The following is a 13,809-nucleotide window of genomic DNA, read 5'->3' on the forward strand; positions in this document are numbered from 1 at the left end:
AAACAGACAGTTGGGGAGGATAAGAAACTGCCTTAGCCCTTAGACTAACTTTAAAAAGACCCTTGAAAAGCAACATTTCTGTGTTGAGTGGAGGAGATTGAGTGGACTGCTTCTAGATTGTTTTTATTGTAGTAATTCAGATGAGATGAGATGTATTTTCTTTGTCTCAAGGAACCCCGAGCTGAGTGAAGGGATGGGCAGTGCTGCGCCTCACTGATCTCAAAACAAAGTCACTCAGCGTCGGGCAGACGGGTGGAGAGACGGAGAAGGAGAAATGAGTCCCCTCATCCCCTCTCCTCCTCCAGAGAGGCCCATCAGCTCTTGTCATCTCTCTAATGAATATCAGTTAAATTGCTCTGTGTGTATCTGACGAGTTGGGATGTCAATGTGATTTGTGTGAGTGTGGCGGACAGAGGGGTCTAAACTAATGAAAGGAGAGCCCGGGCTGACAGTGTGATGAGCATCAGAGCCAACACACCAATCTGAACAGAGAGGCTGACAGACAGGGAAGACAGCTGTCTTTAGGAAAACAAAATGTCTGCCATTGTTTCATGGGTTGATATTGATAACGCCAAGGATACCCTGCACCTGTCTCAAAATGTTAGTGATAGTGTGAAATTCTCTTGTAGGTGTATGTTTCTGTGTATATACACGTCTAAATCATTATTGAAGTCAATGACATTGTGGGCCTTTGATTAATTGAATTAATCATGATCATTTTGGCCAAGTAGGCCTAAAGATGAAAATGGTATATACTTTATATACAATACTAAAGTATTAAACAACTTTCAGTAACTACCTTGGTCGTTGATTAGCCACGTGCGTCCACTTACACTACAAGTCAGAAGTTTGGACACACCTACTCATTCAAGGGTTTTTCTTTATTTTTACTATTTTTTTACATTATAGAATAATAGTGAAGACATCAAAAACATGAAATAACCCATGGAATCATGTAGTAAACCAAAAAGTGTTAAACAAATAAAAATATATTTTGTATTTGAGATTCTTCAAATAACAGCTTTAAACAATCTTGGCATTCTCTCAACCAGCTTCACCTGGAATGCTTTTTCAACAGTCTTGAAGGAGTTCCCACATATGCTGAGTACTTGTTGGCTGCTTTTCCTTCACTATGCGGTCAGACTCATCCCAAACCATCTCAATTGGGTTGAGGTCGGGGGATTGTGGAGGCCAGGTCATCTGATGCATCGCTCTCCTTCTTGGTAAAATAGCCCTTAGTCCCACTAAGCCCAAACCAGATGGTATGGCATATCGCTGAATAATGCTGTGGTAGCCATGCTGGTTAAGTGTGCCTTGAATTCTAAATAAATCACAGACAGTGTCACCAGCAAAGCACCCCCACACCATAACACCTCCTCCTCCATGCTTTATGGTGGGAAATGCGGAGATCATCCGTTCACCCACACGCGTCTCACAAAGACACGGCGGTTGGAAACAAAAATCTCCAATTTGGACTCCAGACCAAAGGACAAATTTCCACTGGTCTGATGTCCATTGCTCATGTTTCTTGGCCCAAGCAGGTCTCTTCTTATTATTGGTGTCCTTTAGTAGTGGTTTCTTTGCAGCAATTCGACCATGAAGGCCAGATTCACACAGTCCCTTCTGAACAGTTGATGTTGAGATGTGTATGTTACTTGAACTCTGTGAAGCATTTATTTGGGCTGCAATTTCTGAGGCTGGTAACTCTAATGAACATATCCTCTGCAGCAGAGGTAACTCTGGGTCTTCCATTCCTGCGGCAGTCCTCATGAGAGCCAGTTTCATCATAGCGCTTGATGGTTTTTGCGACTGCACGTGAAGAAACTTTCAAGGTTCTTAAAATGTTCCGTATTGACTGACCTTCATGTCTTAAAGTAATGATGGACTGTCATTTCTCTTTGCTTATTTGAGCTGTTCTTGCCATAATATGGATTTGGTATTTTACCAAATAGGGCTATCTTTTGTATACCCCCCTACCTTGTCACAACACAACTGATTGACTCAAATGCATTAAGAAGGAAAGAAATTCCACAAATTAACTTTTAAGAAGGCACACCTGTTAATTGAAATGCATTCCAGGTGACGACCTTATGAAGCTGAGAATGCCAAGAGTGTGCAAAGCTGTCATCAAGGCAAAGGGTGGCTATTTGAAGAATCTCAAATATAAAATATATTTTGATTTGTTTAACACTTTTTTGGTTACTACTTGATTCCATATGTGTTATTTCATAGTTTTGATGTATTCGCTATTATTCTACAATGTAGAAAATAGTAAAAATAAAGAAAAACCCTTGAATGAGTAGGTGTGTCCAAACTTTTGACTGGTAGTGTAAGTGGACGCACGTGGCATTTTGGCAACCTTGAAAAAAACTACTTTATATCGGAGTTGTGCCTGTTGTTCACACGCATTTCTGCCCTCTCATTGGCTAGAATAGTCCCAACTGATCTCGCTTCCTCTCACATGCCTTCCATCTTTGAGGACATATATTCCTACAGCCCACTATCAGCCTGAAAACATCATCTTGGCACGTTTTTGCAAAAAAGGTAAAATGTCACAGTAGCTAACATTTTTCTCAATACATTGCAGTCAATGGGAAAAAATGAGTGTCACAGGGTTGATGCTTATGTCAATACATAGCAGTCAATGGGAAAAGATAAGTGTCAACCAAATTAATCTTAGGTCAATAAATTGAAGTCAATAGGAAAAGATGAGTGTCACAGGGCTGATGCCTAAGTGAATACATTGCATTCAATGGGGAAGAACAGTATCACAATATGGATGCATGGAGAAAAGCATCACAGACATGACACCCTTCTCCTTCTCCCCCCCACACTCCCTCTAATCAATTTCTCTCTCTCCTCTCTTTCCCTCTTCTCTCTCCCACCTCCATCTCTCGCTCCACTTTCCCACCTCCACAGAGAGGATATTAATGCATAGATATGCATTAAAGGGTATTGGCGCATAAGTCAATACATCCCTAACCCTAGCTTCATGTCCACATCCCGGCTCATCCCTAAACATAACCCTAACCGTAGCGTTCCACATCTTGGCTCAGCTCTTGGAGTTAGGGTTGAGCCGGGATGTGGACATGAAGCTAGAGTTAGGGTTAAAGTTAGACCTCAGCCCTAGACATAACCCTAACCTTAATCCAATTAACAATTAATTAATTTGCCCCTCTCCCCACTACATGGCAGAAAGGTAGGCCTCACTTGAAGCCTGACCTAGAGTTAATGTGCATTTGAGTGACATCGGCAGACCGGTTCAGGCTAGAAACAAAATTCACGCATGGGATTGTTCAACAGATGCTCCCGATGTCCGCAAGCCTACATCTGACCATGTGAAATTAACTCTTCACAGTGAAAATTTGGTCCCACAGAGACAAGGCTTTTCTTCCATAGAAAAGCATTAACTAAGCCCTCACATAACCATGACGCCCCCGTTGACTGCGATTGAGCTAGCTGACTTTCCTTGCACACAACCAATCGTGACCTTATAGGGATGCCCTGTGTTGAGGTTCAGCTTCATGTGGCATCCTCAACGGTCCTTCATTCTCTCCCTGCAGTTACACAAAACCACTGTCTTCCATCCTCTTCTTAATGTAAAGACTTGAAACTCATGACATTGTTGAAGAGTGTCCCCAGGGGGCCGTACATTGAATTTCAGCTTCCCCCAAATTTGACAAATTTCTGACCAGGGGACCCGGTATATGGAATTTGAAGTAAATCGACCCAAAATAATGTTTTACCTCCATTGGACACAATGGTCTTGCAGTTCTAGAAACTAAGAGCCTTGTTATGAATTCTTGAATAAATTCTGAAGAGGATATTGGTCAAATATTTTTAGATTAACTTGAAACTTGAAACTGTCTTTGTCTGCCTGCCTGCCTGTCTGTCTGTCTGTCTGTCTAACTGCCTGTCAGTCTGCCTGTCAGTCTGTCTGCCGGCCTGTCTGTTTGTCTGTGTCTGCCTGTCTGTCTGCCTGTCTGATTACAGGAAGTGACTTAATTGAAGATAATAATAGCTGGCAAAATGTACAAGTATTTACAAAAATAATCAACTGGATCAAATAGAGCTCGTAAAACAAAACCGAGCAGCATGCCGACCTGTTCCCTGTCCCACAAACAATGAGAGGACAGGCTTCTTATAGCAATTCCCATGATGCATCTGACCAATGGGAAAACCTTACACATATCTGGTCAATTAGCATTCAAAGCACATGAAATACAATACATGCATGTTCAGATAATAAACAATGTGCATTCGAAAAGTATTCAGATCCATTGACTTTTTCCACATTTTGTTACGTTACAGCCTTATTCTATAATGGATGGAATAATTTTTTCTGTCATCAATCTACACACAATACCCCATAATGACAAAGCAAAAACAGTAAAGAAAAAAAAATTTTGCTAATGTATAATTAAAGAAAACTGAAATATACATTTACATAAGTATTCAAACCCTTTACTCAGTACTTTGTTGAAGCACCTTTGGCAGTGATTACAGCCTCAAGTCTTCTTGGGTATGACGTTACAAGCTTTACACACCTGTATTTGGGGAGTTTCTCGCATTCTTCTCTGCAGATCCTCTCAAGCTCTGTCAGGATGGATGGGGAGCGTCACTGCACAGCTATTTTCAGGTCTCTCCAGAGATGTTAGATCATGTTCAAGTCCGAGCTCTGGCTGGGCCACTCAAGGACATTCAGAGACTTGTCCCGAAGCCACTCCTGCGTTGTCTTGGCTGTGTTCTTAGGGTTGTTGTCCTATTGGAAGGTGAACCTTCGCCCCAGTCTGAGGTCCTGAGCGCTCTGGAGCAGGTTTTCATCAAGGATCTCTCTGTACTTTGCGCCGTTCATCTTTCCCTGGATCCTGACTAGTCTGCCAGTCCCTGCCGCTGAAAAACATCCCCACAGCACGATGCTGCCACCACCATGCTTCACCGTAGGGATGGTGCCAGGTTTCCTCCAGATGTGACACTTGGCATTCAGGCCAAAGGGTTCAATCTTGGTTTCATCAGACGAGAGAATCTTGTTTCTCATGGTCTGAGAGTCTTTAGGTGCCTTTTAGCAAACTCCAAGCGGGCTGTCATGTGCCTTTTACTGAGGAGTGGCTTCCGTCTGGCCACTCTACCATAAAGGCCTGATTGGTGGAGTGCTGTAGAGATGGTTGTCCTTCTGGAAGGTTCTCCCATCTCCACAGAGGAACTCTGGAGCTCTGTCAGAGTGACCATCGGGTTCTTGGTCACCTCCCTGACCAAAGTCCTTCTCCCCCGATTGCTCAGTTTGGCTGGGCGGCCAGCTCTAGGAAGAGTCTTGGTGGTTCCAAACTTCTTCCATTTAAGAATGATGGAGGCCACTGTGTTCCTGGGGAATTTTTCATTATGGGGTATTGTGTGTAGATTGATGAGGACCATTAAAAAAAAAATCCATTTTAGAATAAGGCTGTAATGTAACAAAATGTGGATAAAGGGAAGGGGTCTGAATTCTTTCCAAATGCACTGTATACCAGCACACATCAATAACTGTTCTAAACCCATGCTTTAGAGCATAAATACCATCTTGGATATAAACATGTACGTCCCCCTGGGATAAGCTACTACTACCGCACTACCCGTACCATTCATGTGCTCGAATGCGCCCCATTTAAACGAGGAAATACACGGTAATCATACACATTTCGGACAATCTACCTCCACGTTTTAATTAGAAAACAATATCACATTGTACTTGTAACTTTTGATCACTAAATGTATGACCAGAAAGAGCCTATATTAATGGGAAACGCACAGCAAAAGGTTTCTGCGCCAAACCAATTGCCGGTGCTCCCAATGCAAACTCTTAACATGTTTCTCATCTTTTAAAGGTGACTAGCAACAATCAAGAGGACATCTCTAACCCACATTATTATCAATAAATAAATGTGCTTCTCATCAACCGAAAATCCTCATCATTGTCTGGTTATTCATAATTTCTCACACACAAGGCGCTTGCAGTTCTAGAAACTAAGATCATTCTTATGAATTCTTGAATGAATTCTGAAGAGGATATTGGTATTATTTTTTTGATTGACTTGAAACTGTCTGTATCTGTCTGCATGCCTGCCTGTCTGTCTGCCAGCCTGTCTGTGTCTGTTTGTCTGTCTGTGTCTGCCTGTGTCTGTCTGTCTGTCTGCTTGTCTGTCTGCCTGTCTTTCTGTCGGCCTGTCTGTGGGAAAGAGGAGGGAGAGAGAGAAGGGAGCGGGAGAGAGAGAGATGAAAGGAGGGGGAGACAGGGATAGAAGGAGGGAGCGAGAATGGAGGGGGGAGGAGATATAAAAAGAGGGAGGGAGGGGGAGAGAGGAAAGAGGGGAGAGAGAAAGAGGGAGATGGTGAAGGAGGAATAGGGGGAGAGAGAGGAGGGAGAGAGAAGAGTGAGAGAGATGAGAGGAGGGGGAGGGAAGGAAGGAAAGAAGGCGGGAGAGAGAATGAGGGGGAGGAGGGAGAGAGAGAGAAGGGTGAGGGAGAGGGAGGGGAGAGAGGGGGGACAGACAGAGAGGGTGGAGGAGGGAGGGGGACGGGGAAGAGAGATGAGGGAGGGGAGAGAGAGTCAACAAACAGAGAGAGGTGGGAGAGAGGAGGGAGAGAGAGATGAGAGGAATTGGGAGGCAGGGAAAGAAGGAGGGAGAGAGAATGGAGGGGGTGGCGGTATAGAGAGAGAAGGGGAGAGTGAGGGAAGGGGAGAGAAAGATGGGAGAGGTTGACAGAGAGAGATGGGGAGAGAGGAGGGGGAGGGAGAGAGATGAGAGGAGCATAGACAGTGAGACAGACCTGCCCAGCAGCTCCGACTTTGCTTACATAAAACAACACATTGTAAAAAAAAATAAAAAATACTTGAGAAACACTGCACCAAACACCTTAGTTTGGTGTAAAATTGCGCAACTAAAAATAATCTGCAAAAACGTCAAAAAAAGTATTAAACACTTCTTGAGTTATCTTAGATTCATTCTGGGGATTTTGAGGAAGTGAAATAGGCTTCCGCGTCTACGGTGTCTCATGGGGGACGAACATCGTTAACCAAACGCTGAATCAGTCAGACCGAAATCTCGTTTTTTTCGAATGAGCAACAGAACACCTGCCAATCGGCGTGTTCAGTCGCTCTTTAATAGAAAATGAGTAAAAGTGAAAGTCACCCACTAAAATACTACTTGAGTAAAAGTCTAAAAGTATCTGGTTTTAAATATACTTAAGTATGGTGGTGGAAAAAGTAACCTATTAAATTGTAAAACTGTACTTGAGTAAAAGTAAAAAGTAAAAGTAAATGATATTCAGCAAATTAGCATTCTAGCAGATACCCACAGACTTCTTAGTAACGCTAGTTAGCGTTGGCTCATGAAACTACATCTAACTTCCTTCATACTGGACACAGAGACATACAAATGGTATCCACGAGTTCATCTGGCTCTGAAGAAGTAGATAAAGGGCCAAAATACTGAAGTGTCCCTTTAAGCAAACCAGACGCACAATTTTCTTGTTTTTTAATTTACTGACCGACAGGGGCGCACAGAGGCGTATTTGCTTTTAGTGAGTCCGCCAGATCAGAGGCAGTAGGGATGATAACTCGTTATATTGATAGGCGCGTGAATCTGACCATATTGCTGTCCTACCTGAGCATTTAAAATGTAACAAGTAGGCTCCTTTTGGGTGTCAGGGAAAAAGAATGGGAATAAAATGTACATATTTTCTTTAGGAATGTAGTGGAGTAAAAGTAAAAGTAGTCAAAAATATAAATAGTAATGTAAAGTACAGATTAGGGATGTGACAATGTGGTCCGAAGGCTCCGTACAGAGGGTGTGATGCAATTGCGAAGCCTCTGATGGCTTGCAGAGGCCAAATCAAGCTCCGCATCGCCGTGTGCCTCCCAAATTTTGTAACTATGCGGAGGGCTCCATATAGCTCCGCATTGACATGATTGGTTGACGGTAGGTAGGGGCGGGAGGTCCTGTATAAACACAAACTCACTTCCTTGACAACTTCCTTCACAACAGCTCTGCTCTGCTCTGCTACGCAAAGAAGTATGAATGCCCTGACTTCTGCAGAGGACATATCACAGTAAATGCTGTACAGCCACTGCAGACAGCAGATTGACCATGAAGAGCCTTTAAGGGCCAACACAAAACCTTCTCTGGAGATAGTTTCGAAGCGCCACTGAACGGGCATTTTACTTGTCTGTAAAGAAATGCCACTTCTGAAGCGGGACTCCATCACTAGGCGACCAGAACTGTCAATCAAATAATCTCGAGCTGCCTGCGTGCAGACCCCTCTCTCCTAAAAAAGTACTTAAAAGTTTTTTAAATACCATGACTTACCAAGACATTTAGTAGAAAGAAAGCACATCTTCCGATAGTAATTGACTCCTAATATTCAGCATGGAATGAAAGAGACTGATTAGTTGCCGTAACTTCCGAGAACACAAACACTTGCATCTTTCATAGCGAGCTAGCTAGGGACAGAGAGAGGATGGGAGGGGCACAGTATAGGCAGGTTGGCCACAAGGCAGACAGGGTCAGAACTATGCACTAGGCCTATCTATCGGCAATCAAAAGCTGTATCTCGCAATGGAATGCTGTACTTCGCAACTTCTTGGCTTTCAATGTTTTGCAACTTCAGTAAAGCAGGGCCTAACATCAATGAATAGGCTGGGGTATTCTACACGCAACAGACCAAAGAGTGAACACATACTCGCATCATTAGCAAATAGAAAGAGCAGGTGAGCCAGCTGCACTGTGATTGTTTTTCCGTTAGGGATTGTTCTTAATGTTAAGGATCCCAATTTCGTTTAAACGTTTTAATATTTAAATGTTCACACCCCTAATACAGGTACCACAAAATACTACTTAAGCAGTACTTTAAAGTATTTTTACTTAAGTACTTTACACCACTGGTCAATAGATAAACTTTGGTTCAACACATCCTATGATGACAGCCAGGGTCAAGGTCATTTGCCTGTCCTCTTCAACCTCATAATCCAGGAAAGGCTTTTAAAAACTCAAGATTTAGCTTAATTTAAGGACAAGCCAAGGGGGTCATACAAAAAGGAGGCTGAGAAGAGACAAAGAGGAGAAAATAATCAGATTTCCCAAATGTTCTGTGAGTGGCGGGGAAAGGGATTCATGCTGCTGAGTTGCAGTGAGGCCCGGCAAGACGCTTCCATCCTGAGATAGCTGTCAGAAGCGTTTTGTGTTGAAATCTGACAGATTTGCTAAAGACACTCGTCTCAGGGCACTACTCTATATATCGTTAGTTTAATGCACAATGACATGACCAATTATAGCGAGCTCCATGCTCAAATAGCATGTCAAAACCTGTGTATCAATCCATTAGATCCTGTCTCCTAGCACATTAAGTGGTACCTTAAGCAATCTCTCCAGCGGTACAGAAGTGCTGACTGAGTGGAAAATCTGCCTCAGCTCACCGTGCTGTCTTTTTTAGAGAGGCAACTCGCCCGGCTGTCAAAGATACATGAACAATACATCTAGATAATGGCTGGCATTATTTACTTTAAACTGGAAATGTATTTGTGCGAAAGCCTAGAATGCATTTAAGGGATATTAGTCACTCGTGTTAAAGCTTTGTTGATACTATGAGCACTGAAATAATGAAGCGATGTCATGACATTATCATATATTATTGTGTCCTTTCAGATAAGTTGATATGATATGATTGACAGGAACCAAAAGTATGGGAACCAAACCACTGAAGAGTCCACTGACTCTTCACATTGCTCTGCATCCCTACCTCCCTCCATTCATCCTAATAATATGTCCTTTCTGAAGTGTGCACTTGTACACTCCTTCCCACAATTTTTAAAAGGAGTTACAAGAAGGAGCTTCCACCATATTTCTTATACCAGTAATTTCCTTTTCAAATCCATGAAGGGAAGTGTAGACTTTGACAGATTATTGTTTTCCTGCCCTGTTGGCTATGACAGTCACTGGGCCTGTGTGTGTGTGTGAGTGTGTGAGTGTGTGAGTGTGTGAGTGTGTGTGTGTGTGTGTGTGTGTGTGTGTGTGTGTGTGTGTGTGTGTGTGTGTGTGTGTGTGTGTGTGTGTGTGTGTGTGTGTGTGTGTGTGTGTGTGATTTAGTACAGCCTAACGACCTCCCTGATAAGGACACACCCCCTCAGGACGCTGGCATGGAGGATGCGTCTCGGACCGACTTGCACCTCGCCTGGCTGGCACCATGCTGCCCACATGGCACCACATCCACACTCTGCAACCCCTCTGATGCCACTTTTATTAAACTAGCAGCTAAATCAATTTGATTTGTTGTCATGTTTTTCTGGTAAGTTTTTGTGGATAAAAAAACCCTCTAGCTAAGGCATAGGAGTAATTGCATTACCCTTCCATAAATCAGTTTAATGCAACCGCACCTGTGTGTGTGGGCGTGTGTGTGCGTCTAAAACTGTTATTGCAGCAGGAGCACATTACAGAATAGAATTCAATGTCCGGTAACATGGCCATCATATGAAGCTGTTGCCTGTAGCTGTGACTGCTCTTTCCAATGTGCCATTTCAAAGCAACCACATCAATAAGGCACGATTACAAGGCTGACATAATGAATCTCAACTGTCATTATGGTTTAGACAGGCTCTTATCAAGTTATATTAGTGTGAAAGCAAGTGAATCAATTTATCTAGCCTTCTATTTGGCAAGGGATTATTACATGCAAGAATCATATTCTGTTTGAGACAACTGACATTTGGAACAGTGAATTTTGAATCATTGTTCTTGAGCCTCTGTATTATGAAGCATTTAAGTGGTAATAGTTTGGGTTGCAGTCCAGCAATGGGATGTTGTTGGCATGTGTTTACAGTATGTTATGGCTTTTAGTCCTACTACATACACAAACACATATGTAGCCTATTGCAAGATATATGTGGGTCAAAGATGGACATGCATAAACAAGGGAGGCATTACACATTCTGTTAAATTAACATTTACAGTATCTTGACATTATTGTATACCACAGAGAGAGAGCATACAGAGGTTAATATTTGCATAAACCAAGTAATTCCTTAAATCTGAAGAAAAAAGCTAAACTGAGAATTCCTTCTTTCCAACTGAAAAGTTTTGAACGTCCTTCAGCTTCTGGACAGAGAAGGAAAGAAGGCAACCTCAGGACATCCTCTGCTCTGCACCACAGACACAGTGGTTTGACACGGCAGACATTTTGACACCGTGCGTCAGGGTAACCGGACAAGACATCCTCATGTTTTATCAGAGCTTTCAAAAACGGGCTGTCGTTCTGCCTCTGCGTCTTCCGTATGTCAGTCTGTCTCCTCCCGACTGCGTGGTGTCGTGTAGGTGGCGTCGCCGACTTGTCTAGGAGACAGAGCGTCCTGAAAAAAGCGGCAATCGAGCGGAACTAGCACTGTGACCTCCTCGGCCATGCGACGTGTCTGGAGTTGGCAGGGGACGCAATTGAGTGTGACACTCCTGGTTGGAGCTGCCAAACTGCCACTTCCTGTCCTCTTTATTCACACGTAGCGGGAGTTTAGAGTGGACGTTTGAAGAGCCCAGAACAGACATGTGTCTCCACGTCTAGCCATCCCTTCTGACTGTCATTACTGTGGTGCAGAGCCACACAGTCAAGATCAGTGCCAGGGCTAGGGCTCGTCTGGGTGACAGAGATGGCTAGAAAAAACATCACGTCCAAAAACCCATGGAATTCACATGGATACAATGCCTACTTACCATCAGAGTGTGATGGGAATACTATATGTATACTTGTTTATTTGTCATGTTAACTCAATTGTATACCTCCACAGTCATTGTGTATTATCTGGACATGCTTATATGTTATCTACTAGGCCTACTTGACTTCTTTATTTGAGAGATAAGAGTGAGTCATTGAAGGGAGGCCTCTCATTTCATTGCCTTTCAATTCCATACCATATAACGGATTTTTTAAAATGTATTTGTACCTACTCCCATCCTAGATAAACAGATACAGCTAATAATCATAGCTACTTTCAGTAGGTCGTAGCGTTTAAATTGGCAAATTAAACACATATATTTTAATGTTTGTGTCGAATTAGCTTTTCACTTGTCACGCTCGTCTGAAGGAGGAGACCAATGCGCAGCGTTGCGAGTGAACATGATGACTTTATTAACTTAAAGCAACCACGAAGAAAACAACAAATGACGATCCGTGAAGTTCTATACTGAATACTACTAACAGCAACAAAGAAACAATAACCCACAACACAAAGTGAACTCACACAGTATAAATATGGCTCCCAATCAGAGATAACGAGCCGACAGCTGACACTCGTTACCTCCGATTGGGAGTCATACGACTAATCAAGAACAATTAACCAAACATAGAAAATGCACAACCAGAAATCCCCAACATAGAAATACACCCAAACAATGAAACTAAACAACCCTGGCTCAAATATCAAGGTCCGTGGAGCCAGAGTGTCACATTACCCCCCCCTAAAGGTGCGACCTCCGGGCGCACCAGCATACAGTCTCGGGGAGGGTCTGGGTGGGCGTCTGTCCCTGGTGGCGGCTCTGGCCCAGGTCGTGGTCCCCACCCCACCTTAGTCACTATCCGCTTCCGTATTCCCTTCCTCATGACCACCCCCAACTAAACCCCACTGGATTAAGGGGGCACCGGACTACGGGGCAGTACCGGACTAAGGGGCAGTACCTGACTAGATGGCGGATCCTGGCTGGCTGGCTCTGGCGGATCCTGGCGGGGACGGCTCTGGCGGATCCTGGCGGGACGGCTCTGGCGGATCCTGGCGGGACGGCTCTGGCGGATCCAGGCTGGACGGCTCTGGCGGATCCTGGCTGGACGGCTCTGGCGGATCCTGGCTGGGACGGCTCTGGCGGATCCTGGCTGGGACGGCTCTGGCGGATCCTGGCTGGACGGCTCTGGCGGATCCTTGCTGGACGGCTCTGGCGGATCCTGGCTGGACGGCTCTGGCGGATCCTGGCTAGACGGTTCTGGCGGATCCTGGCTGGACAGCTCTGGCGGATCCTGGCTGGACGGCTCTGGCGGATCCTGGCAGGACGGCTCTGGCGGATCCTGGCTGGCTGACGGATCTGGCGGATCCTGGCGGGCTGACGGATCTGGCTGCTCGTGGCTGGCTGACGGATCTGGCTGCTCGCGGCTGGCTGACGGATCTGGCTGCTCATGGCTGGCTGACGGATCTGGCTGCTCATGGCTGGCTGGACGGGTCTGGCTGCTCATGGCTGGCTGACGGGTCTGGCTGCTCGTGGCTGGCTGACGGATCTGGTTGCTCGTGGCTGGCTGACGGATCTGGCTGCTCGCGGCTGGCTGACGGATCTGGCTGCTCATGGCTGGCTGACGGATCTGGCTGCTCATGGCTGGCTGACGGATCTGGCTGCTCATAGCTGGCTGACGGATCTGGCTGCTCGTGGCTGGCTGACGGGTCTGGCTGCTCATGGCTGGCGGAAGGCTCTGGCTGATCCTGTCTGGCGGAAGGCTCTGGCTGATCCGGTCTGACGGAAGGCTCTGGCTGCTCCTGTCTGGCGGAAGGCTCTGGCTGCTCCTGTCTGGCGGAAGGCTCTGGCTGATCCTGTCTGGCGGAAGGCTCTGGCTGATCCTGTCTGGCGGAAGGCTCTGGCTGATCCTGTCTGGCGGAGAGCTCTAGCGGCTCCGGTCTGGCGGACGGCTCTGAAGGCTCATGGCAGACGGGCGGCTTTGCAGGCTCAGTACAGACGGGCAGTTCAGACGGCGTTGGGCAGACGGACAGTTCAGACGGCGTTGGGCAGACGGACAGTTCAGACGGCGTTGGGCAGA

This window comes from Coregonus clupeaformis, chromosome 11 (assembly GCF_020615455.1).
Source record: "Coregonus clupeaformis isolate EN_2021a chromosome 11, ASM2061545v1, whole genome shotgun sequence".
NCBI lineage: Eukaryota > Metazoa > Chordata > Actinopteri > Salmoniformes > Salmonidae > Coregonus > Coregonus clupeaformis.